Source organism: Acomys russatus, chromosome 21 (genome assembly GCF_903995435.1).
Source record: "Acomys russatus chromosome 21, mAcoRus1.1, whole genome shotgun sequence".
Classification (NCBI taxonomy): Eukaryota; Metazoa; Chordata; class Mammalia; order Rodentia; family Muridae; genus Acomys; species Acomys russatus.
Window position 1 is genome coordinate 3,275,164 of NC_067157.1, and position 27,259 is coordinate 3,302,422.

Consider the following 27,259-nt stretch of genomic DNA (forward strand, 5'->3'; position numbering starts at 1 on the left):
ATTCTCATAGGGTATCAAGTCTCTTCTTGGCTACTTGCTGTCCTTCCTCTGAGTGCCACCAGGTCTCCCCCTCCAGGGGACATGGTCAAATGTGAGGCACCAGAGTATGTGAGAAAGTCGTATCACACTCTCCACTCAACTGTGGAGAATATTCTGACCATTGGCTAGATCTGGGAAGGGGCCTAAAGTTTACCTCCTGTATTGTCCTTGGCTGGTGCCTTAGTTTGAGCGGGACCCCTGGGCCCAAATCTGCCACTTGAGGAGGTAATATCTATTCTTTTTATTAAATGTTTTTAATTTTATATATACATTTATATTATTATACATATAAACAATAAACTGTGTACAGCAAGAAGAACCATGACACAATCAAGAATTATATAAATGTTACATTTTTAGAGTTTTGGCTAATTTTTTAAAGAAACATTTTCTCTACTTTGGTATGTCTAAAATGCTGAATGTAAATCAATATATATCATAGCTCATCATTATCAATTTAAAACATCTATCTAGACCTAAGCCTAATGGTAAAACTAAACCATCTGGTCTTCAACCCCATCACAGACTTGAGATGGAATAAAATTGATTACCTGATTATACCTGGAGTCCAGGTTACTAGCTTTCCAAATGAAAAGATGACAGAGACAATTTGCTACCTGAATATTCACCTGAAACTCTCTACAATGTTGGAATATCTTCTTTAGCCTTCTGCCCCAATATATATGACAGATATATTTGGGAGGCAGGAACTATGGAGGACTTCCTTACCCTCTCTCAGCAGAGTCTTAATCGACTCTGCCTGCATCCAAGTTTGTTCTGTTTTAGGCAAATTTTTGTCAGTGGTTGAAATGAGGACTTTGCCCATTGACTTGTTAGACACATTTGAAGCCATATCCATAAGGAGGTTCTTTGATGCTTATCATCCGTTTTGAGGTAGGCTGGGTGTTGCCAGGAGTTAGCATTTCTTATTGTCAGTGAATCTTTAAAATAATAAAAACATTTTAAATGCCATATTCTGTATATCTCTGAGGTTTTTGAAGACCTTATTTAACTCTTTTACCTAATCTTTCTATAGAATCTTATCTATCTGTTGTACCTAAGATTTATATTCTTGTGATAAAAATAGGCTATAATTGATATGACCATTATTTGAACAACTAACTATTAATTTGTGTATCTTATTTATCCTAAAAAACCTGCGATAGCACTTTCTAGATATTGGAAGTAAACCTTGTATTATAATTGAATTACATATTATAATACTTCATATTAGAGTAGAAATATGTCTAATGTATATGAAGAATAATCTTATATTTGAATTCTAAACTGTTGTATTTAAATTAAACTTATTTTGCATCTATACACAAAATTCTATAGCAGTTAATTAAAAATAATCTTGTGAGTGGCAATAGATGCATTAAGTTGAGGAGTAGATTCACTAATCTACTTTTTCTTCTATTTTTCTTACATATTTCTATGTTACCCCTTCCTTTTCAACCCCTATCTCCAAACCTAAGAATGGACGATAAAAAAAAAAAAAAAAAAAAACAGAGACAACCCAGAGTCTAACCTTGTTTTCTATCTAAATAAGACCAATAATAACTTATAACCAAGATCCCCCTTGAAGGAAGTGAGGCATCATTCTCTTAAGCTTTCTTCTGGCTGATTTGAGTTGAATAATATATTTGTAGAGGCCCATAATTAGGGAAGTTGTTAAACAAGTTAGGAATAGCATTTGTGGTCCAGTTTTTAAATGTTATGAAATTCTAGGCCTAATTAGAGTCCTGTGAGGGACAATCTTAAATACTGGACCAATTGGGATTGGGTGCTTTCTATGAAGGTGTTTGGGGAGCTGTCTTCTTCTGATGTGGAACAGCAACTGAAGTGCTTGGGGCTTGAATATAAAGGATGCAGAAAGCACTGAATGCTGTTAGATCTGATCCATTGTCAGTGTCCGGTTCTTTTGTTCTGAAAACATATAATACATCACGAGTATTATACTTTGCTGAACGTAAAAACATATAAGGTGTGCATGATGCACAGAATAATTAAGGCTGGTTGTCTGTTCTTTGTAGCGGCTGAAAAAAGGACATTTGTAAATCTTCATTCATGCCATATGAAGGATGGAATTTAAAAATAATTCATGTGAGATTCTGCAGTCAATAAGAAGCAATGTCTATGCCTATACAGTCATGTAGGAGCCTTGTCAGAGCTACTCCTGTATAGTGGGATTAGCAGTATGTTACCTGCTTGTTCTGTGGTTTAAATTCTTCACATCCCTATGTATCCTCCTCCCTCATCCCCACCCGATCTCCTCTCCCTTTTTCATACCCCCTCTCTCCCTCCCCTAGTATGCAGAAAGAGGAGCCTTCCTTCTCTAATATTTGACCTCAGCCTATCATGGCTCAACTGTACTACATGTAACCTCTTCTTCTCTAGCCTGGCAAAGTTACCCTGCCGGGGGGAAGTGATCAAAGTTTGGTGGCCAGAATGCATAGCTGAAGCAGACCCTACTTTACACATTGTGGGACACACAAAAAGATTGTACTACATCTGAGCAGAGGGTCTAGGCCTGCATCATACATGGTCCTTGATTGATGTATCATTCTCTGTATTAAAGTGTAGTTATCCTGTATTAAGTGATTAATATGTGCTTATGAGTGAGTATATACCATATGTGTCTTTCTGCAGCTGGGTTACCTCACTCAGGATGGTCTTTTCTAGTTGCATCTATTTGCCTGCAAATTTCAAGACTTCCTTGTTTTTAATTGATGAATAAAATTCCATTGTGTAAATGTACCACCATTTCTTTATCATTCTCCAATTAAGGTTTATCCATGTTGTTTGCATTTTCTGGCTATTACAAATAAACCTGCTATGACCATAGTTGAGCAAAAGTCCTTGTTGTATGGTAGAGCATCTTTTAGATATATTCCCAGTAGTGGTATGGCTGGATCTTGAGGTAGAATTATTCCCATTTTCCAGAGAAAGCACCAGATTTATTTCTAAAATGATTGTAAAAGTTTGCACTCCCACCAGCAGTGGACTGGTGTTCTGTTTTCTCCACAGCCTCGCCAGCATGTGCTGTCACCTTAGTTTTTTTATCTTAGCCATTTGGATAGGTATAAAATGGAATCTAGGGATAATGAACATTTCTTTAAGTGATTCTCAGCTATTTGATATTCCTCTGTTGAGAATTTTCTATTCTATTCTGAAATCTCTATGTTACTTTGTCTTATTCCAAACAAACATCCCACCGATACATGCAATGTGTAGCTTTCCTTGGCTACAGCTCCTTCCTCCTAATGTTCCTAGGACTTCTACTCAAGACTCAAACTCCTGGCTGAATCTTCTAACTCCTCATTCCCCGGTTTGCGGGGAGTACAGCTCTGTTGCCTCCCTGATCTTTGATTGGCTTTAAGCTGCTTTATTGACATATAAGATGGATGGTTGAGGAGTATAGTTTATAGCATTTAGAAAAGAAATAAGAATATAAACTTCACAAGAACCTATGCCTACATTTCCCCCTTTTAGTCTAATTCATTCTTTGTTTACAATAACCAACATGTAATATAACGATTATGAAAATTATTACATAATACATTTGTTTATTTGTGATGTTTGGATAAATTATTTTACTATCTATCAATTTCTATCATCATAAAAAATTGGAGTTTAACTGTGAGACTATATCTAGTTTTCAAACCCACTAGAGATTAAGAAGGAATAAATATTACCTAAATATGTAGGAAGTGCAGGCAAACAGCTTCCAAAAGTAAATAAATGACATAGATTTATAGCTGCCTGAACAGTTCCCTAATATTTTCCTATAGAATTGTAGTACCATCTTCAGCCTTCTGGCAAAGTATATTTGACAGGGCTTTTTGTGAAGCACCAATTATAAAACATTAGCCTAACTTGTCCTTACAAATCTCTGCAATCTTTTGAATTAAGTTTGTCCTGTTTGGACAATATTCTTTCTGTAATTGAAACAAGGATGTTTTATCCCCCAGAGGCTTGTGTGCTACATCTAAAGCCTTAGAAGCTCTTTGAGTAGAATATGGGGTGAAGCCAGGAATAGACCTGTCCCATGTCAAAAAATCCTTAAGTTGTTAAGATCTTTAAAAGTTTGAACACCAACTTTCTATCTATCTTAAATGAATAGTTTGTTTCAAGCTACGTTTAAGAATTACCGAGGTAGAATACTTTACTTAGCATGTTGTAACAAGATATGATCTTAAATCTACCAAGATCTAGACCAATGTATTTTTTTTTTTTTTTGGCTTATTAATGTTCTTTGGTTTCAAAGTAGATTTAATAATCTACCCTCTCATTTATTTTCCTATAACCAACCTCTTTAAAACATTAACAAACATCTCTCATCTGTACAATGACCAAAAACCCATCCATCCCCACCATGGGAATGGCATATCATGTTCTTTTTTGGATGCCCAAGAAAATTGTGATAATGTACAATCTTAAGAAAACTAGCTGAAACTTTTGCTGTCCAATCTTCTTACATGGAGAAACTTCAGAGCTTAACTGAAGTCCTGACTAAAACAGTCTTTGATGCTATACAATCTAGATAGACATTTTGAAATAGTTCAAGATGAAAATTTTCAAGGAAACTTCTTCATTGAGGCCATCTGTGAGGTAGGATCACCTGGGCCATTGTCTTGTCTTTTTTGGTATCTGGTCCTCTTGCTCAGCAAAATATCAGCTTTCAAAGGTATTACACATTTTTGTATTAACATACATATAGGCTGTGCACTTAAGCATAGCTCAGTTAAAGATGATTCTCTGTAAGATTATTTTTTTATTTATGGCACTTAAAATAATGACATGATAAGTCGTGAGGAATTTGTAGCCAGTGATTTACTGGCCATACGTAGCTGAAGTCCTGGCTGAAGACATTTTCATGTTCTTAGTCAATCTCAGAGCTGTTCCTACATGGAGGGATCAGAAAATTATGCTACCTATCCTGTTTTTTGTTCTTGATTTATTTCCTTCTGTCTGAAGTCAAAATCTTCATGAGTCCTCCCCCTGTCAAATCTTATTTCCAAGATTTTGGATGGAATACATAGCTTTTAGTTTCCTGTAGAGACAAAAGCATATTCTCCTCCCAATACAACGCATTTCCTGCTTTCCATTTTGCAATAAAGACAATTACATGCTGATCTAATTCAGCAATCCTTCCTGAAATTCAGTGTATCTTAGCAGGTTTGCTACTTATCTCATTTAAAAAATTTTTAAATCATTATATATTTATTTGATCTGTTTTGGGGACATATTAAATTCCCCTTCTATTTTATGACCATCTTTAAATAATTACTGTTAGATCTTTTCATAACTCTGACCTATAGAACTATGTTTATATCTGTGACAGGTTTTCATTATAAAGTCTGTGACATTGTTGTGTTTCAATGGCTATACCTGGTGAAGCACCATCAGTCCCAATTTCCAAAAATATCTTCAAGCCAGTCACCATCTCTATCAAATGTGTTGCCTTAGAATACTGCTCTGCAGAATTTAAGGCCCATTTGGTATGCTTCATATGAACATATGGCACAGTGCATGTATTTTAGTTGTACAAATGGCAAAATGGAGTACAGAAGCCATTGTATGACCTTGTTCTAAGGAAACACCAAACAAGATCTGCATTTTTACTTTAGCAAACAGACTTTCATCCCATACACATACTATATGCGTTCTGACCATGTTGGCCCACAGCAGAAGCCTTCCAGACAGCATCTCAATGGGCTGCCATCTGTAATTTCTTCAAGCCTTTCTGGATTCTTCTTATCTGGAACTACCTATTTTGGTGTTATTATAAATTCTAGATTGAATTTCTCTGAAAGTGCTTTATTTTGATTCAAGGATTCCTCCAACCTATGTTTTATAGCCTTTAATTTACCATCTAACTGCTTAGTCTCTCCTTTCTCCAAATCTGTCTTATTTTGATGTTACCCAAAGAGAATACACAAAACCTAAACTGTCCTTGAAAAAACTTATTTGTATGCTAAGAGACAAAAATTCAAATAGAATCCAGGATCACTGTATCACTGTCTTCCTCCATTTTTAAAAGAGAAAATAATCTTCTTTAATCTCAAAACCTCTTCTAAGGATTATCTTTCTGGGACCTAGCTTCTCTTTTAGACTTTACTAGTTTGGAGGCTTTTGAAGCTTTTCAGTTGATTTCTGGATACTGCTTCCAGGGAGAAGATTTTTTTACTGCCTCCTTCACTGATCAAGACCACTCCCCAAATCTGGGAAGCTGTTAGGCCCACAATTGTCTGTTCTTCTGGCCAGCATGAGTCATGCCAGCAAATGCTTCTTGGGGGGATTTAATTCCTGTCTTGCCTAAGAAAGTCTGACTTTGAAAGCCACATTTTTTTTTTTTTTGGCTTTACCTCTCTGGGGTTTGTATGTATCAGTTTTTGTTTTGTTTTTGTACATCCAGCTGAAGACCTTGCTATTCTGCATTGAAAGCTGGGGCAGTGTGTCTAATCAGGAAGCTGGGAGCTCCTGCTTTAGAAACTGGAGCTCCTCACTTTTTGAACAGAACTAAGAAACTTCTCTGTAGTTTTATTTTCTACATTGTTCTTGCTAGTTTACTATAAATTCTACCCCTCATTTGTATGCTGTTTCTTATAATGTTTCTCTTAGCTTATTATTAAACCAGGCAATCATACAAATAATCAAAACTTTTTTATTTGTATAAAATTAAGTTTCACAAAAGAATCTTCATCAGTTTATATCTATTCTTAACCCTCTATATTACTTTTGCCTTACTCTCCACAAACATCGAAGCCCTACTTGCACTCACTCCAGACCCTTCTTCTTGATATTCCTTCAAACTCTACCAAGGATCAATCTCCTGGCTGAATCTCTTAACCTCTCCTCTCCTTGCTGGCAGTAAGTCCAGCCCTATTCTCTGGCCTGCTCATTGATTTATTGACATACGAAGGATACAATTTGGTAGTAGAGTTTACACAACCTTTAGATAGAAAATCAGAATTTAACCTACACAATAACCTTATGCCTATAGCACATGAAGACACAGAAAACACAGGAAAATAAGGAGAGAGAATGCTCTATAAAGAGATAGAGTAGGGTTCTGGAAAACACAAATCTATCTTCTATTTCAGGGCTACAACTTTTAATTATAGTCCCCGGACTGTTCTGGGTTTCTTTTCTCTAATTTAAGATTAGTCAGTTTAAACCCAAAATCAATAAAAGCTAGTTAGGCCCACCATTTTAGGTAAACATCTGGGGAAGTCCCTGAGTTAATTTGGTCAGCTGGAGGCCTCGGGAGTACCAACAGGAGAAGGGTGCCAGTTTGTTAGCTCCTACTTCTGCCACTGTTAGGGCCTTAGTTTAGGCATTAGTTGACAGACCTAGAGATACGCAAGCTTTTTGTAGTCTAAAAGGAATGTAGAAATATATTGACATAAACACAGTTTCTTGTAAGGGTTTCAAAACAGAATACTTTAAGTACAGTGAATTGAATCTAATTGCTCTGTTACTTTTCTTTCATGATGGTAGATGTCAAGTAGACATTGACATTTCCAGGAACCAATTAAGGAAGGCAAATCTTCAGAATACACTTAATATAGTTTGGTAGTGTACTGTGGTAGACTTTTCTTCAGTAAATCACACACACACACACACACACACACACACACACACACACACACACACACATTGATTCACCCCAGATAAGGAACCTATAACAGATTAAATAAAAACTGAACCACAGTCCAATTTTGTGAAGCAATGTGTTTCTTTTGATATTCTGAACAAAAATATAAATGACTTGCTATATGGAATGAACTAGGCTGATTCAAAAAGCATTTTCTTCACAAAAGCTGACAACTATAGAGCTCTCAGGCCAGCTTGAAGGCAACTGAAAGTCTGAGAAAATCTTTTTCCTCTGCATCCTTCTGGTCAGAGCCTCCATGCACCTTACGAGTGTTTATTGACTTTTTAAATTGCTGGTGAGTGGCCCTTAAGAATCCTCTAAGTCTCTGTCTTCCCAGACATATGACAATTTTTTATTTATCCCATAAAGCTCACTGGCATCCATCTGCTTCCTTGAGGGAATGTTTCATTTCAGAAGAAGCTGTTACACAACAGGTAGAAATTTCTTAAGAGAAAAATATCACATTTTATAATTTTTCACAAATGTTTGGTAGATTCTTCTAAGTGTTTTGAGATCTCTTTCTGCTATGTTTGGAGCCTGAATAGCTCTGTCTTGATCTTACCTATGGTCCAGCAATCCTTTCCTGTTTTATTCACAGTGGAAATACTTCTCCCTCAAAATGTAGTACCAAAAATTTTAAGAAATAATCACAGATGCACCTGAAATGTAAAGGCAGGTTTTTCAAAACATTTAGTAATTAGTTCTTTCAAGGCAGAAACTGGGGAGTCAAGAATGGTTAGATTGTAGCAAATATGGGTTAAGAATATGGCTTTGGCCAGAGAAAAGTGCTGTGATTTGGTTTATCACCGCAAATACAATGTTAACAGTAAACACACAAGAAACTTTTTTTTTTTACTTTCAATGAATTTAACAATTGTTTATAATCAAAATTTATGTTACTACACTGAAACAACAGTTTTAAAATATGAAGACCTAAAAATAAAACTGTTCATCATAAAATGTATTACAAAAACTGAGTCATCAAAATAATTTTAAAAAACATGGATTTTTCATACTGTTTTGACTTTTAATTTGAAAGAATCAGGGTTTCATTTATTTAGCATAAATAGTTAGGTTTTAAAATATAGATATCTTTAACAATTATTTCATACCACTAAATTTTAATAAATGATAATTTACATGGAGTGATTTACTTTCAGAAATATAAAGTTGTTTAAAAAGTACATTATAATCCAAGGAATAATATGTAACTGTTCTAAATCAAGAGTAATGTAAATAAATAAATTATTGTATCTTAATTTTTTGAGGGCATAAAGTTTATAAGACCACTAACTTTTGGTGTATCTAAGTCAGTTAATGTCCATTTTTGAAGTTTAACTCTCTATAAATGTATGTGTATATATATATATATATATATATATATATATATATATATATATATATATATATATATTGATATTAATTTGTTCACTTTACCTGCCAATTGTTATTTATATATTTATTCTCTTTACATCCTGATAGTAGCCTCCTGCCTCTTCTCTTCCTGGTCCTACCCCTCCTACTTTCTCATGGTCCTCTTCCTACTCCTCAGATATGGGAGCCTCCCTTCCAAAGAAACCAGCACATCAATTCACATCAGGACTGAGAGCATCTTCTTCCATTTTATCATGCTAAAAGTGATCAAAAAGCAGGTAACAAATTCCATGTCAGTGACAGCTACTACTCCCCTTTCTAAGGGACCCACATGAAGATCAAGCTGCCCATCAGCTTTGTATGTGTAACGTGTCTACATCGGGTCCCTTCAGTTGGAGTATTAGTCTCCATGAGCCTCAATGAGCTCCACTTGGCCCAGTTTAGTTGGTTCAATTGGTATTCTTGTGGAGCTCTTGTTACATCTGGGTCCTTCTATTCTTCCTCCAACTTTTCCACAGGACCCTCTGTGTTCCCTCTTTAGCTCAGCTTTATTATAACTTCCTTATTCTTTGCATATTCCAATATTTTAATTTCCTTTTATTAATTGAGATTTTCATGCCTTTGATTCTTATCCTTTATTTTCAAACTGTTGCTTCTATAATGCATTTTCAAAGGCAAAAGATAGTATTTAAACGGACTTATATAGTTCAGCTGTGCTCCATCTGAAGTTATTTATTTGGAATTTCTTATCCAAACTATGTAGGATATTTACAAAAACAAGAAATGTACCTTCATATAGCAAACATCATCTATTAATTTAAATAAAATCAAAGTTAAATGTTCTAGTTGAACTGGTAAATTACAAAAAGGAACTTTGGATAATCAAGTGAACATCATTTTATAGCAGCTTGTGTTATAATTAAAACAAGGAAGATCCAGCATTTCTTGTGTTAGAACAACCTCTGTCAGCTCTGGGAAACAGGCTATATTAACATGCTTGCATAAACCTTTAAAGAAACCATCATCTTCATAATCCTTACCTTTTTATACAGTTCAAAGAGAATTATTCATCAGAAAAAAAATATATATCTAAATGATACTATGATCGAGAAGTTTTAGAAACTTGCAGTGGAAACTGAAATCCTAGAAAATGTTATTGAAAATAATCATAGATTAATGTAGTAGAACCTTTATTTTTATTTTAAAACAAATAATCTTATGGGTAGAAATTGCAGCCAACTTGAGAAAATTCAATTTAAAAATATTTTCAGATAATTCATTTCATTAACACTTAACTGTTTTTGTGTAATGATGACACAATGTTTATCACTGAATTTTTATTAACAAACACAATTGTCCACTGCGGAGCTCCTGGGCTCCAGGAGCATTTCTTCCCCTGTGGATCAGGTCCTCCTCTTACTACATGGTTCCAGGCACTTTTTGCTGCAACTGTTTGATATATTCTTGTCTGGCATTCTAATTGATGCTGACAAAAATGAACATTTCAATCGTGGCCTCCCTTGGACCTCTCATCAAAAGAACCATGAGAAAAATAGTTTCATAAGAATTTTTAATATAGAAATGTTATTAAATATTTTACATATATATTTATATAATATTTATATTATTACACATATTATGGTAAACTACCTACAGCAAGAAGAACCAAAAAACAATCATCTTTTATATTGGTCCAGAAGGCTGAAGATGATGCTCCAACATTACAGAGAATTTTTAGTGACTGTTCAGGCAGCAGACTGTCTCAGGCATTTTCTCATTTGGAAAGTTGCTAACATGCTTTCCCTGTATACTCAGGTAATTAATTTTATTCCTTCTTATTTCTCTGATGAGGTTGAAAAACAGATAGCTTCGCTTTGGGTGGATGTAAGATGTTTTTAGGTCTAGATAGATGTTTTAAGTTGATAATGATGAGATGTAACACATATTTGCCTTCTAGTAACTAAATATCTCTGGTTGGAGTCGCAAACCAATATGCTGCATTCAAAATTCTACTATATGATAACTTACACTTGCAGAGAGACAAAGAAAATGAAAACAAAACAATAAAAAGAAAATAATAATCACATGTCACTACTATGTCAAGCTTTATTCTATGTATATTGAATTTATCCATTAACTTTATCTTAATAATATCACTTTCAAAATAATCACATTTACAGTGGAGGATAAAATAAAAATCACTGTGTTCTATATTGTTAAAGTGGTGCAATTTAGGGGTGGTATAAGGAGAAAATGATAAATTGAAGTATTTTATATCTTCAAGAAACATGGTTTTAGTTCTGTATTTGAAGTTCAGGAAGAATGTTCCCAAATTTCCATTCTTTCATGGTGTTTCACTGGGCCAAATTTGTGTCAATCAGATGTAGAGAATTATTCTTACATGGAAAAATGACACAAGCAGTTAATATTTGAGTATGTTTCTTAATATTCTAAGAGAATCCTTAGTGTTTTATTGTGTATTTCCTTGTGCTTTCTCTTGAAATGTCTTTAAATACTCCAATATTTTATATTGTAAAAACAAAATGAAATGCTAATTGAAACTTTCAAGGTTCTATTATTAGAATTCAGAGATTCAATACATTGTACATATTTGTAAATGTGCAGCATTATTTCCACAGGCATTCTTTCTCACATAGTATGTGATATTATTAAGAACTTTACAAAAACAATTCACTTTGGTTCTTAGAATCTGGGTAGGAATGGACTAATGAAATTGTGTAAGTTTTCTTTTGCTTAAAGAAAGGCAAGTTAATGTTGTTCTTTAAGAGTAAGTACAAAAATATTTAAAATAATAAAACCATCTGTAAATGCCATATTCTGTAGGTCTCTGAGTTGTTTGAAGACCTTATCTAAACTATTTTACCTTATCTATCTATAGAATCATCTCTATCTTTTAAATGGAGGATATATATTCTTGTGATAAAAATAGACTAGTAATTGAAATGACCATGGTTCGATCAACTAACAATTAACTTTTATTAATTATCCTAAACACTCTGCAATAGAACTTTCAAAGTATTAGGAGTGAATCTTGTATTATAATAGGGTTAGATTCCTTGACAATAAGACAGGTTAATTCTTGGCCATCATCAAAGTAACTCCTTATGGAGATGTGTTAAGTATGGTGAATCAGCTACGACAGTCCTCATGATCAGGAGTAGTTGATCAACACAAAATAGACTCCATGGTTTTTATGCATGATTTTGTTTCATTTATTATTTTTTATTATTGGTCTTTTGTTTATTTTGATTTCTATTATTTTTTTTTTTATTAGAGGAGAGAGAAAAAGAAAAGAACCTGAAGTTTGTTGGGTAAGGAGTTGGGAAGGATGTGGAAGGAGTGGAGGGAGGGGAAGAAGCAGACACAGAATATGTATGTAATATATATTATATGTATGTAATATGTATATATTATTTACATATAATAGAAAAGGCTAAAATTTTTGAAAACTTAAGACATACATGACAAAATATTCCCAGTAACGGAGATAACCTGGTATGGTGGCACACAACTTTAACCATAGCCCTTAAGGGGCAGAGGCGAAGAGATCTCCAAGTTCAAGTCTCGTCTTGTCAACAGAGCTATTTCAAGGTCAGCCAGGGTTACTCATAGAAATACTGTCTCAAAAATTTCCCCAAAAGAGCATATAAGGAAAAAATAGTTTGAAATTACGAAACAATGATGATTTTATAGAAATGAAAATAAACTGCCATTCTCACCATTCTCTTATGCATGTCTATAATTGGTTTGTGCCTCATAACAATTAAGAGACTTATGTCTACATTTACTAATAAGCACTGTGATACTTAAGTATTTTTTGTAAAAGTGGTCAATAGAGAAGAAGGTGTTCCTCATCAATGAAAGGTAATGAAGAAATTTCTTAGTGAAGTTGGATAGGGTAGTAAACACCTATCTGTCTGAGGGAAATGGCGGTGCATGACTTTATCTCCTTTACTCAGACATAACAAAATCTTCAGATCTATACAGTCATCACCATGCAGGACAAGTTATACTACAGTGAATAATAACACAAAGAATCTTGAACCTAACGAATGTCGCTTTCCTATCTTCACTAGTGACACATGACACAGTCTTTCAACCACATTTCTACATATTTTTAACTATCCTTGTGTCTTATACTTTGTAAAACATTTTTAAAAATAAATGGAAACATATGTGTGGGGTTGGTTCTTAAGGAAATGCCATTTGATATTTTCCTATATAAGTCAAACTTTCACACAACCTGTAATGAAGTTAACACTGTGCTTTGAGATTATTTACAACAATGTGCCCATTTTGTTTACATATGTGTACTTAACATGTTCAGAATTAACCAATAATAAAGAAAAATATTGTAAAAAAATCTTAATATGTTTTAAGCTCCCCAAAGTATCCTGTTACACATTTTCCTTTGAAACTCTTTTATACTCTATGCTCAGTGCAGTTGTATTTGTACATGAGATTTGGTGAACATATATCAAAATGTACTTACTAGAAACTGAGGTATTAAGAATAATGCAGACAGTAAACTTCAACCCCCTACCCAGATCTACCAATGGACAGGACATTCTCCACAACTGAGTAGAGAGTGGGGTCTGACTTTCACACGAACTCTAGTGCCCCATATCTGAACATGTCCTCTGGATGGGGAGGCCTGGTGGCACTCAGAGGAAGGATAACAGGCTACCAACAAGAGATTGATACCCTATGAGCATATACAGGGGGAGGTAATCCCCCTCAGTCACAGTAATAGGGGAGGGGGTAAGGGGAAAATGGGAAGGAGGGAGTAATGGGAGGATACAAGGGATGGGATAACCATTGAGATGCAATAAGAATAAATTAATAAAATAAAATTTGAAAAAAGATAATGCCATCCCCTATACAAAATATGTTGGAATAAACTTCTTGGTAATAATTGATAATATCTGATTTTTGTTTTGTCTACTATTCTGAGGCAGTAGGATGAAAAAACAAATTTTATCCATTACAGTCGAGACTTTTATGAAAATGAAGGTAAGAGGTCTTCATTAAATTCCTATATCAAATTTCTTCTATCACTCAATAGAGAGTTGTTTTTTCCAGGATTCGTAGATTAGAACTTCCCTTAGATTATATTACTATTAGACTAGAAAAGTATTAGAACAGAAGAGGCCAGTACTCTGTGAATTCACGTGCATATCTGTAACTTAAACTTTTATCAAATCTATTTATTTGTGGTTTTTTAGTGCTTATACCTCCCTTCCAACACACCTATCCAAGATAGGAGAGAAAAGAGGTTAATGGGAACACGGGGAGTAGACCTTCTTAGACTCAATTCCTGATAGCAATTCCAGTGGTGTAATCGGTGGTATTCTAACAGACCCAGTGAACAACAAAACAGGAATTGAGCAAAAGTGATTGCAAGTAGAGTATCTGGAGCCCAGAGCAGCAGCATGATGCCAGAATCTCAGTGTTCTCTGGAGCAGTTCTTTCTAAGAGCATTTTGAAGTGGAGCAATGAACAGCCAAACACTAGAAAACAATGCCAAGACCAAAGGACCCACATTCTTGTTTTGGGCACGCGCACACACACACACACACACACACATACACACACACACACATATATATTTTAATTTTAATTTTATACTCCTATTTTTATACTCCTATTATTGCTTTTGTTTTATCTGTTTATATAATATATTCTAATTCCTATTTACTACAGTATTCTTTCCCCATCCTCTCAGTCTGTTACTAGATAACTAATTTCTTCCATTATTCAGATTGAAAGACTTTTCTAAAGCTTAAAATCTAATCTTTTTTTTTAAATAATTTTTTTTATTAATTTATTCTTATTACATCTCAATGTTTATCCCATCCCTTGTATCCTCCCATTCCTCCCTCCCCCCCATTTTCCCATTATTCCCCTCCCCTATGACTGTTCCTGAGGGGGATTACCTCCCCCTATATATTCTCGTAGGTTATCAAGTCTCTTCTTGGCTACTTGCTGTCCTTCCTCTGAGTGCCACCAGGTCTCCCCCTCCAGGGGAAAATACACATGTAATATGAATCATATAGTAGTCCTCTTTTGAGTCTGGGTTAACTCACTTTGGATTATTGTTTGTTTTTATCGATTTACCTGAGAATTTTCATAATATTATTTTTCATTGCAACTACATAATATTGCATAAATGTAGCACATTTAATTATCCATTTATCAGTTGGTAGACATATACATGGCTTCCAATAATTGATTTTCTGAGTTGGGCAGCAATTATCATGTATGAGCAAGTAGCTATGGGAAGACGTAGAATCCTTTGTATTTGAGTTAAAGAGTGATATATCTTTATCTTGTGGTAGATTGTTTTCAGCTTTTTTGAAGCAATGTTACACTGATTTTCATAGTGATTGTGCTAACAAGATCTTTTTTTAAACACCTTTTATTGAAAAATAAAATAATTCGTATTACATCTCATTTGCTATCCCATCCCATGCATCCTACCATTCCTCCCTCCCTCCCACTTTCCCCTTCCCTATGACTGTGACTGATGGGGACCTCCTCCCCCTGAATATGATACTAGGATACTAGAGTATCAAATCTCTTCTTGGTAGTCTGTTATCCTTCCTCTGAGTGCCATTGGGCCTCCCAATCAAGGGGACATGGCCAAATATGGGGCACCAAAGATCATGTGAATGTCAGTCCCCAGTCTCCATTTAACTGTAGTGAATGTTCTATTCCTTGGCTAGATCTGGGTAGGGGTTAAATGATGACTGTACATATTTTCCTTGGTTGGTACCTTAGATCGAGCAGAACCCCTGGGCCCAGATCCGCCCTTCATAGTGTTCTTGTAGGTTTCTAGGACCCTCTGGATCAATCTATTTCCCTATCTCATATATGTTTCTTACCTCGAGTCCCAAAAGGATGTCCTCACCTCTATCCCACTTTCCTGGTATGTGAAGACTTTCACGGGACACTTGGGCTAGTGTCCAGTTATAAGTGAGTATATACCATTTGAGTCTCTTTGCTTTTGAGTTAGCTCACTCATTATGATCATTTCTAGTTCAATCCATTTGTCCACAAATTTTGGAATTTCCTTGTTTTTAATAGCTGAGTAGTATTCCATAGTGTAAATGTACCACAGTTTCTTTATTCATTCTTCAATTGAGGGACACTTAGGCTGTTTCCATGTTCAGGCTATTATGAGTAAGGCTGCTATGAATATGGATGGGCATAAGTCCTTGTTGGATACTGGAGCATCTTCTGGGTATATCCCAAGGAGTGGAATAGCTGGGTCTTGAGGAAGCCCTATTCCCAGTTTTCTAAGATAGCGCCAAACAGATTTCCAAAGTGTCTGCACTAGTCTGTATTCCCACCAGCAATAAAGAAGTGTTCCTCCTTCTCCACATCATCTCCAGGATGTGCTATCACTTGAATATTTTATCTTAGCCATTCTGATGTGTGTAAGATGGAATCCCAGAGTTGTTTTGATTTGCATTTCTCTGATGACTAAAGAAGTTGAGCATTTCTATAAGTGTTTCTCAGCCATTTGATATTTCTCTGTTGAGAATTCTGTTTAATTCTGAGCCCCATTTCTCAATTGGATTATTTGGTTTGTTGGTGTTTAATTTCTTGCGTTCTTTATGAAATTTGGACATTAGATCTTTGTCAGATGCAGGGTTAGTGAAGATCATTTCCCAGTCTGTAGGTTGTTGCTTTGTACTGTTGACAGTGTCTCCTGCCTTACAGAAGCTTCTCAGCCTCATGAGGTCCCAATTACTAATTCTTGACCTTAAGGCTTGGGCTTTTAGTGTTCTGTTCAGAAAGTTGTCTCCTGTTTGTTCCAGGCTTTTCCCCACTTTTTCTTCTAACTGATTTAGTGTCTCTGGTTTTATATTGACATCTTTAATCTACTTGGCCTTAAGTTTTGTGTATGGTGACAAGGATGGGTCTAAATGGTTTTTTCTATGTATAGAAATCCAGTTAGACCAGCTGCATTTGTTGAAGATGCTATCCTTTTTCCATTGAATAGATTTGGCTTCTTTGTCAAAAATCAAGTGAATATATGTGTGTGGATTCATATCTGGATCTTCTATTTGAATCCATTGATCAACCAGCCTATTACTGTGCCAGTACCATGCTGTTTTATTTACTATTGCTCTATAGTACAGCTTCAGATCAGGTATGCAGATTCCTCTGGAGGATCTTTTATTGTATAAGATTGTTTTAGCTTTTCTGGGTTTTTTGTCTTTCCATGTAAAGTTGACAATTGACCTTTCAATGTCTTTAAAAAATTGTGTAGGTATTTTGATAGGGATTTCATTGAATCTGTAAATTCCTTTTGTAAGATGGCCATTTTTACTATGTTAATTCTCCCAATCCACGAACAAGTGAGATCCCCCCATCTTCTCAAGTCACCTTCAGTCTCCTTCTTCATGGACTTAAAATTTTTTCAAACAAGTCCTTCACTTGCTTGTTTAGAGTTACTCTTAGGTATTTTAAATTGCTTGTGGCTACATGAAGGGTGTAGATTTCCTAATTTTTTTCTCTGTATGATTGTCACTTGTATATAGGAAGGTTACTGATTTTTTTTAGGAAGTTTTATAACCAGCCTGTTTGCTGAACATGTTTATCAGCTGAAGGAACTCTTTGGTGAAATTTTTGGGGTCACTTATGTAAACAATCACGTCATCAGCAAATAGGGATAATTTGACTTCTTCCTTTCCCATTTGGATCCCCTTGATCTCCTTGTGATGTCTTATTGCTCTGGGCTAGGACTTCAAGAACTATATTGAAGAGATATTGAGATAGTGGAGAACCTTGTCTGGTCCCTGATTTTAGAGGAATTTTCTTGAGTATCTCTCCATTTAATTTGATGTTGGCTATTGTCTTGCTATATATAGCCTTTATTATGTTCACAAATGTGCCTTGTATCCCCAATCTCTCCAACACTTTAAACATGAATGAGTGCTTCTTCTGCACCTAAGGAGATGATCGTGTGGTTTTTTTCTTTCAGTTTCTTTATATGGTGGATTACACTGATGCATTTCCATATATTAAACCATCCTGCATGCCTGGAATGAAGACTACCTAGTCAAGATGAATGATACCTTTCATATGTGCTTGTGTTCATTTTGCGAGTATTACATTGAGTATCTTTGCCTCTATGTTAATAAGAGAAATTGATCTGAGTTCTCCTTTTTTGTAGGGTCTTTGTGAGGTTTAGGTATCAATATGACTGTGGCCTCATAGAAAGAATTTGGTAATATTCCATCCATATCTATCTTTTGAAGTTGCTTGAAGAGTATCTGTATTACCTCCTCTTTGAAGGTCTGATAGAATTCTGCACTGAAAACATCTGGCCTGGCCTGTTTTTGCTTGGGATACTATCGATGATTGCTTCTATTTCTATAGGAGAAATAGCCCTATTTAGTTTGTTTGGCAAGTGGAATCAAATCAGAAAACTGTCCATTTCCCTTAGATTTTCACCTTTTGTGGCATATATGCCTTTAAAGTAGGATCTTATGATTCTTTGTATTTCTTCCATGTCTGTTGTTATGTCACACTTTTCATTTCTGATGTTGTTGATTTGGATAGTGTCCCTATGCTTTTTAGTTAGTTTGGCTAACGGTTTGTCTATTTTGTTGATTTTCTCAATAACCAGCTCCTGGTTTTGTTAATTCATTGAATTGTTCTTTTGGTTTCTAATTTATTTATTTCAGCCCTGAGTTTGATTATTTCCAGGTACCTACTCCTCTTGGATGTTTCTGCTTCTTTTTTTTCTAGGGCTTGAAGATGTATTGTTAAGTTGCTTATGTGGGATATTTCCTTTTTTTTTTTTTTTTAAAGGCACTTAGTGCTATGAATTTTCCTCTTAGCACTGCTTTCAATGTGTCCTACAAATTTGGGTATGTTTTTCAATCACTTTCATTGAATTTCAGGAAATCTTTTTACATGGGTTATGTAGGTTAAACTTAGGTCTTCATTTATCTGTAACAAGCACAAATTGAACTGGGCAAAGTGGTATATGCCTGTAATCCCAGCATTTGGGGAGGCAGAGACAGGTAGATTGTTATGAGCTTGAGGCCAGCCTAGTCTACAATTGAAGTCCAGGACAACCACAGTCACACAAAGAAACATTGTCTTGAAAAACTGGAAAAAAAATAAAGGAAGCACAGATTGAACCATTTCCACAAATCTCATTGTTCACTTTCTCTTTAATAACCAATTTCTTTATTCTTACTCAAAAAATTAAATAAATAAATTACACAATGTATTATTATATCATACATTTAATGTTTACATCACTTTGTTTAAGGATTTGTCTAGATTTGCTGTTACTTCCTGTCTCTTTAGAAGTTCTCCAGTCTTCTGGACTGTATTTTCAAACGTAATCATCTTTCTTTGTCTACTGTCAAGATTTTGCTTTGCTCAGTGTTCACATGTTTCATTACTTTGTTTTATCCCATAGTTCTGGAATTTTTACTCTTTGGACGTTATCTCTCACTGAGTATACATACAAAAGCAGCAACAGAAAAGAAATAAATTACAAAGAAATCATAATTATTTGAATTTATAATCTTGTGTTAGGTGTTATTACAGGTATCCTTGGCTTCATGAAGCTGGAAGACTATAAAATGAACATGACTAGAAACTAAAGTGATATACACATATAAAATAGTAATTTTTATATACAATGCCAACTTAACCTAGAAAATTGAATGTACAACACCATGAAAGTGCTGTTTAATTACCATCTGTTACTGATTTTTTTCAAGATGTTGATCCAACGTACAAGCATAGCTCAAATAAGATACAGTATATGCACTGAAGATTTGGATGAAAACCATCAGTATCTACTAAAGTAAGGCGTTCTGTTGTCACAAAAATATCTAAGAAATAAATAAGGTTCATGAGCAATGCTGTTAGGGGCTGTCTCCATGTGAATGACTGAAATTCAACACTATATAAATCATTGTGATAACCAAAAAAATGAAAGAAAGTTTTGTTCATCTTTAGTAATTTTAACAGTCATAACTGAAGGTGTTTCATTCTTCTAAAGGTCTTGCTTAATCATACCACAGCATGCATAATAACACAACACATTTTAATGTATATTGCTATCTTTATATTTTCTTTTCCTTTAAGCAGCTACAATTGATAAGCCCATATTTACTAGTTTGTATCTTACCCACTTATCTTTAATTTTTCCCACTGATATGAGGTTACTGATAGATATAAAGACAGGGTTTTTCTGTGTACCTTTGGCTGTCCTGGACTCACTTTGGAGACCTAACTGGCCTCAAAATCACAGAGATCCACCTACCTTTGCATCCTGATTGTTGGGATTGCAGGCATTTGCCACCATGCCTGGCGTGGTTTCTGGAATTTGTAATGAAACATTATGTAATATTTAACCTTTCTTCTTATAGAATTCTTGCTAAAATAAAGAAGAAAGATGTAAGAAAGATATTTATATTGATTCTTATATTCTCAAAGCATATGAAGTACTTTCTACAATGAATCATATAGATAGATAGATAGATAGATAGATAGATAGATAGATAGATAGATAGATATAGATATAGATAGATAGTGGACTTGCTCATGTTTACTTTAAGATTTAATATAGAATTATATACACTTAATTATATGCTGTTGTTGTTTCTAAGTGTGCCCTATTATCATGTAGATGACTTTGTTAGTCTGTATATGTTATACAAGTCTATAAGCTACAGTGATGATTAATGGTAGACAATTAAAAGCCTAGAATAGACTGAAGGGATATTAAAGGATTCCAGTTTTCATAAGCGTTGCTAACACAATCTTGTTGATATATATCTATATATCTATATAGATATATATCAGTATATATTAAGTATATTAATATATCCCAAATATAAATTAATAATGAATTAAGAGTCATGCATAATACCAAGAGATATATCAAAGCAATATAATATGGTCATTTAAATAGATTTCCAATAAAATTTAAATACTGCATGGTTTTTGCATGGTGGTTTGTGGAAAGATAAGTCTTCAATTTCTTTCTGTTGACTGAGCAATCACATTCCTCATAAACTCCTCTGATCTTCAATAAATGTCCTCATATAAAGGACGACTTCACTAATCACACATTCATCATTTGAATCATTCCTTATTTGCATGTTATAACTGGATTTTCATGGCTATATATTTATATTTAATTACTTTTTATGAGCAATATTTCATACTTGAAAAGAGGCTTTGACAATTAATACATACAGCAACCTACAAAATATTTTCTCATTATCAAGCAGATGCTGAAGGGTGGTCTACATCCACAGAATGTTTATTTTCAGGGTTTACCAGGTACCTTTTCTAATATTATCAATTTTTTCATTCTCAGTGTGTCTTTTCCACATACAAGTGGTTATTTTTATGATATTTCTGTTTGACAAATGATAAGACAGGTATAACAACTGCTGACAATTATAGATAGTGCCAAGAAATTCTGAGAAAAATGTTATTCTAATAAATAGTAGTACATGTGCCAAAAACATATAAATTGAGTCTTGCAGAATGGAAGCAGATCACTATGTTGAAGGGACTCTTACTCTACTTGATTTTTCCATCAAGAAGGTGACAACCAGAACATGTTGGAGACTATTGAATATAATTAAACTTACTTGTGTAAGAAAATTTTATTTTGAAGTTAGAATATACTTATATCATTTTCTTCCCGATTATGTCATCGGAACATCCCCATGCAACAACTGGTGTTTTACACACACACACACACACACACACACACACACACACACAAACAAACACATACACATACATGCACTAGCACATGTGTGCATACATGTACATACAGGAAGAGAGACAGAGAGAGAGAGAGAGAGAGAGAGAGAGAGAGAGAGAGAGAGAGAGAGAGAGAGAGAGAGATGTGTGTATGTGTATCCCTAAATACATACATACAACCTGCTCAGTCCATTTATATGATGTTACCTCTAGTTACGTGATGCCAAGGTGGACCACTGGGTATTAGATAACCAATATAGATCATCAATTTCCCCCACTGTACCCATTCCCAAGTTGCCTGAACTTCTTTTTTCCTGTCACGGAGGGCTCTTGTCTTTCCAGATATCACGTTTGCATATCCATTTGTGTCATCATTTATAATAATAAACATAATAAGTGCATGTGGCATTTAAGCAGTGATGTTGATGTTTTACTAAGCTGTACTGCTTCTGCCTTATGAATGACATCAGTGGGTTGTTTCATCCTACTTTTGATTTTGTTAACTATTTCAGTTTTCCATTGCTACTCATGTTATTCCGCATTTCAGAAGACTATCATGGATGCCAAATATCCAACATCAAAGTACTGGGAGCATGATATCTTTCTGAGAGTTATGAAAATGAAAAAAATCACAAATCATTGTTCTTCCTAGTAGAATTCAGCTTCAGTTGCTACTGGATTTTAGGGTTAAATTCACGTTCTCTCATTAGCTGACATCTGAGCACACCTACTTTAGTGTGTACCTCTTAATTCTTTTAAGTGCCAATAGTCTATTACCAAATTCTTTTCCTGAGAGTCTTTCTGACTTAGCCATAAGAAATATTTCATTATTTTGTCTATTCTGTTATACTTGCCTACATTAAAGTATTGTATGACTACGTTACAAACAAGTGGCTAATGTTACCATTAAAGTCTATTGCCTAGCTAGCCGTGGTGGTGCACGCCTTTAATCCCAGCACTTGTGAAGCAGAGGCAGGCAGACTGCTGTGAGTTCGAGGCCAGCCTGTTCTACATAGTGAGTCCAGGACAGACAAGGCTACACAGACCCTGTACCCCCTCCCAAAAAAGTATTGACTTAATATCAGCATGATGTCCCTTCTGTCATGTAATATTATTTATTCAAAAGTCAGTGGGTTGTATAAAAAGGGCATTTTCTGAACTTTATAGCATTCTATTTTAGTTTACACAACTTATGTCATTAGTGTGGGGAAGTTGAAGGTAATATATTGGTAAAAGAGAAATTAGAAATTTAAATTCATGTAAACTTAATTAAAATAGGACTATCATGTAACTATGCAAATATTCCTTTCTTCATGAAAAATTGTGTTTCTATGAAATGAAATTAAATAATTATGATGATTCCTTCATTTCTCAAATTCATTTTCCCAGTTCAGATATGCTAATAGTAGCTCAAAGTGAATTCGTATATTTTGTTATTGTCACTTACTCACAGCACATATTGTAATCTTTAATTTTTTGAGACAGGTTTTTATATTTAGCCATACTTTTCCTTATAATTACTTTTGTAGTTCAGGCTTGTCTCAGATTCATGGCTATCCCATTGAATCAGCCTTTTAATTGCTAGGATCATAAGTATGTATGATCATGGCTTTTTTATATTTGTTAGAACTACAGATGCTTTTTCACTTACACTTGGCTTATTTCATGACTACCATACTTTAACTGGAAAACAGCATTGGGAAAATTTATTTGATATATGCAACAATATAACTTAGCAACACAATACACCCAACGTTTTCTCTCACGATACCACAACTGCCAGAGTTTGTGGTTCACTGGGCCAGGCCAGCATCCAAAAACAATACTGTATTACATTTTGCTATCCTATTATTATTGTTGTTGTTATCAAAACTTAAAAGCTGAAGTGATTATCTACAAAATTTGTGTGATTTTAGAGCTAAATTTTCAAAAAAAATTTTACATATACACATATATACAATAGATTACCTACAGCCAGAACCATAAAACAGTCAGGAATTATATAAATGTTATATACTTAGTGTTTTGGCTATTTGTATTAAACAGCCTTGAAGAAAACATCTTTCTAATCTTCGTGCATCTAAATGTCTGAGTGTAAATCAATCTCCATCACATATTGTCATTATCAACTTGAACACCTATCAAGACCTAAAAACATCTTAACACGTAAACAGCTAAGCTTCACGGAAAAACTAAGCTACCTTGTCTTTAACTCCATCAGAGACTTGAGGAGAAATAAACTTGATTACCTGCGTCTGTTGGGAGTGCAGTTTAGTAAATTTCCAAATGAAACAATGACAGGGATAGTTTGCTACCTGAATAGTCACCCAAAATTCTCCATACTGTTGGTGCATCTTCTTCATCTCCCTGGCCCAATATGTCTGATGGACATATTTGCAAGGCTGGAACTATAGAGACTTCCTTAGCCTGTCTTGGCAGAGTTTGGCTGTCTATTAGATGCCATTCTTCATATGGCATGAAGAAGATTTACAGATGCCTTTTTTTCTGCTCATAAAAGAGCAGAAATCTAGCCTTAAACTTTTTAAATTAATTAAACATTTTTACTTTTTACATATACAGTTATATTATTGTATGTATATACAATAAACTACCTATAGCAAAGAACCATCACACGATCAGGAATTATATAAACGTAACATTCATAGAATTTTGGCTATTTGTATTTGACAGCCTTAAAGAAAACATCCTTCCTATCTTGGTGCACCTAAAATTCTGAATGTATATCAATCTCCATCACATCTTGTCATTATCAACTTAAAACATCTATCTAGACATATATCTTAACCCATAAACAATTAAGCTTCATTGTAAAACTAAGATACCTGGTCTTCAACTCCCTCAGAAACTTCATAAGGAGTAAACTTGATTACCTGAGTATGATGGGAGTGCACAGTAGTAGCTTTCCAAATAAAAATTTAAATGAAGTCATTTTAAGTTAGGAGCTTCCTATATGAACTACTATAAATGGTACTATGTCAGGAAACTATACCAAAATATTAATTATGATATATTAAGTGAATAGCTTGCTACTAAAAGTCGAACTTTATTCAAACATTGTATATGACCTAATAATTGTGTGCTTACAATATATGGACAGGCAATGAGGATAAGATCATAGGAATGAAGAGAGAATAAAACAATGCTCCTAAGATTTGATATGAGAAGTGTGAAAATGCCTCCCATGGAAGTAAACCTTCAAAAATGATAAGGACAGAAAACATTACATTATTTATTTGATCAACTCAAAACAAAGGTGAAATGTTTTGATAATTCCCATGTCTTTTATCATTACATCAAAGAAAATACTCCCTTAAATGATGTTAAATAAATAGAAAACATGGATAAAATTTCAGTTGTTAAACAGAATATGGGTGTGTCTCTTCTTACTTTGACTTTCAAGACAAGTGTGCATACCAGAATGTGAGGCAAAAAAAGACAAATCCTGTTTTTCACAGAGATGATATGAAATATGGACCACAAGCAAAAGTCAAATGGCTACCACACCGAATATACTCAACTTTCTTCTTAAGTAGATATTAGGAGAAAAATGTTCCCAGAACAATGTCGTGGTGAAAAAATGGAGAGTATGCTAGATTTTATGTACAACATGGGGCATTATGCATGCTTCATTTTTTATTATTGGCTGTAATTATTATTAGAACAAATAGTTCTCATATTTATGAGCACAGGAAAATAGAAGAGGAATTATAGAAAGGAAATAAAAGCTAAATTCTCTATTCCTCATCAAATTATTTTATATTTTAGTAATTTAAGATTTAATTAATAGAAGCATCTTTAGAGCTAAATTCAGACAAATGGCAATTAAAATTTTAATAAAGGCTCTATATATACATAACTGCATATAACAGTAGCTAATGCAAAAGAGGACATGTATTTGAAAAATATTTCAGAATAGTAGGTGGGAAAGCTGGGGGAGGAAGAAAGGAGAGTGATAAATGATATTATTTTATTATAATTTCAAAAAAAATGAATGTATCCCAATTGGTCTCTCTATGTAAAATACTAAAAGCATAGGAGATGACAGACATATTAACTGGCCTGGTTCCATGACTTGATTTGCTTGTTTATTTATTTATTTTTGGAGGGTTTGTTTTTGTTTGTTTGATTTTAGACAGGGGTTCTCTACCTAGCCTTGGCTGTCCTTTACTCACTTTTGGTTTCATCATTTATTGTGTATGTATAAACAACAACACGAATAAAAAACATTCTAATGGTACTGGAGAGAGACGGAAGGAAGCTTTGACCTGGGTGTTACTGAAAGCTGCGAAATCTAGTACAATTAATTTAAAATCTGTAAACTATTTTTCTTCTTACAATCTATTAGCTAACATAGTTCACATTAATATTAATGTAAAAGTCTTCATCAATAAATAGTTTATAGTAATATATGCTTCTTGCTTTATTTTTAAGATCTATTTATTTATTTATTGTTACGTATATGGGGCTCTATCTGCATATACACCTGGATGCCAGAAGAGGGCATCAGGTCACTTTATAGACTGTTGTAACCATTTGGTTGTGGGGAATTTAACTCAGGACCTCTAGGAGAACAGACAGTGCTCTTAAGTTCTGAACCCATCCTCTATTGTTTTGTTTTAAAAGTCCCAAAATTCACCAAAATTCTCAACATTATTTCAGTAACTAAATCTACATTCAACTGAGTACAGGTGAAATTATTTAGCTTTCTTTTCCATTTCTCCTTAAATTGATATCATATTCATTTTTTATAGTTCCAAATTTTAAGAACTGATAATAAATAATAATATATCCAGAAAATACTAATAGTAATATTTTTCACTCCTACAACTGTTAATCACTAATTTCAGATATCAGCATTGTTGTTTTATCTAATGAGATTAAATGAAAAGTAATCAAAATGTTACTTAGTTATAAAAATGGAGATTTTCAAAGTTGTTTAAAATTGAATCAGAGAGTCAGTACCAAAAAACATAAATGCATAGTGTTGGAACTCATTTATAGGGATATATGTGTATATCACAAAAATATATGTAAATATGTGAATGTTGAACCACTGTGGGTAGCCGACATTTTCTACATCTTACCCAAAATGTTCAGATGGATATCCCAAGTATATGTAAGTACAGTAACATTTCAAAATAGCTATAAATGTTATAATAGTTTTATTAAAGCACTTATTCATATTAAAATTACATCAGTTTCTCTGTTAATGAACTAGTCAGATATCTATATTTTCTAAATATAAGACAAATTTAGGCCAAGAGCTAAAGTTTTTTCAATGTTTCTCTAGTCTCTTGACATCTAAGAATTTTTATCCCCTTTGTCTTTCATGACCTTGACATTATTTTCAAAATTACAGACCACTTATTTTGGAGAATG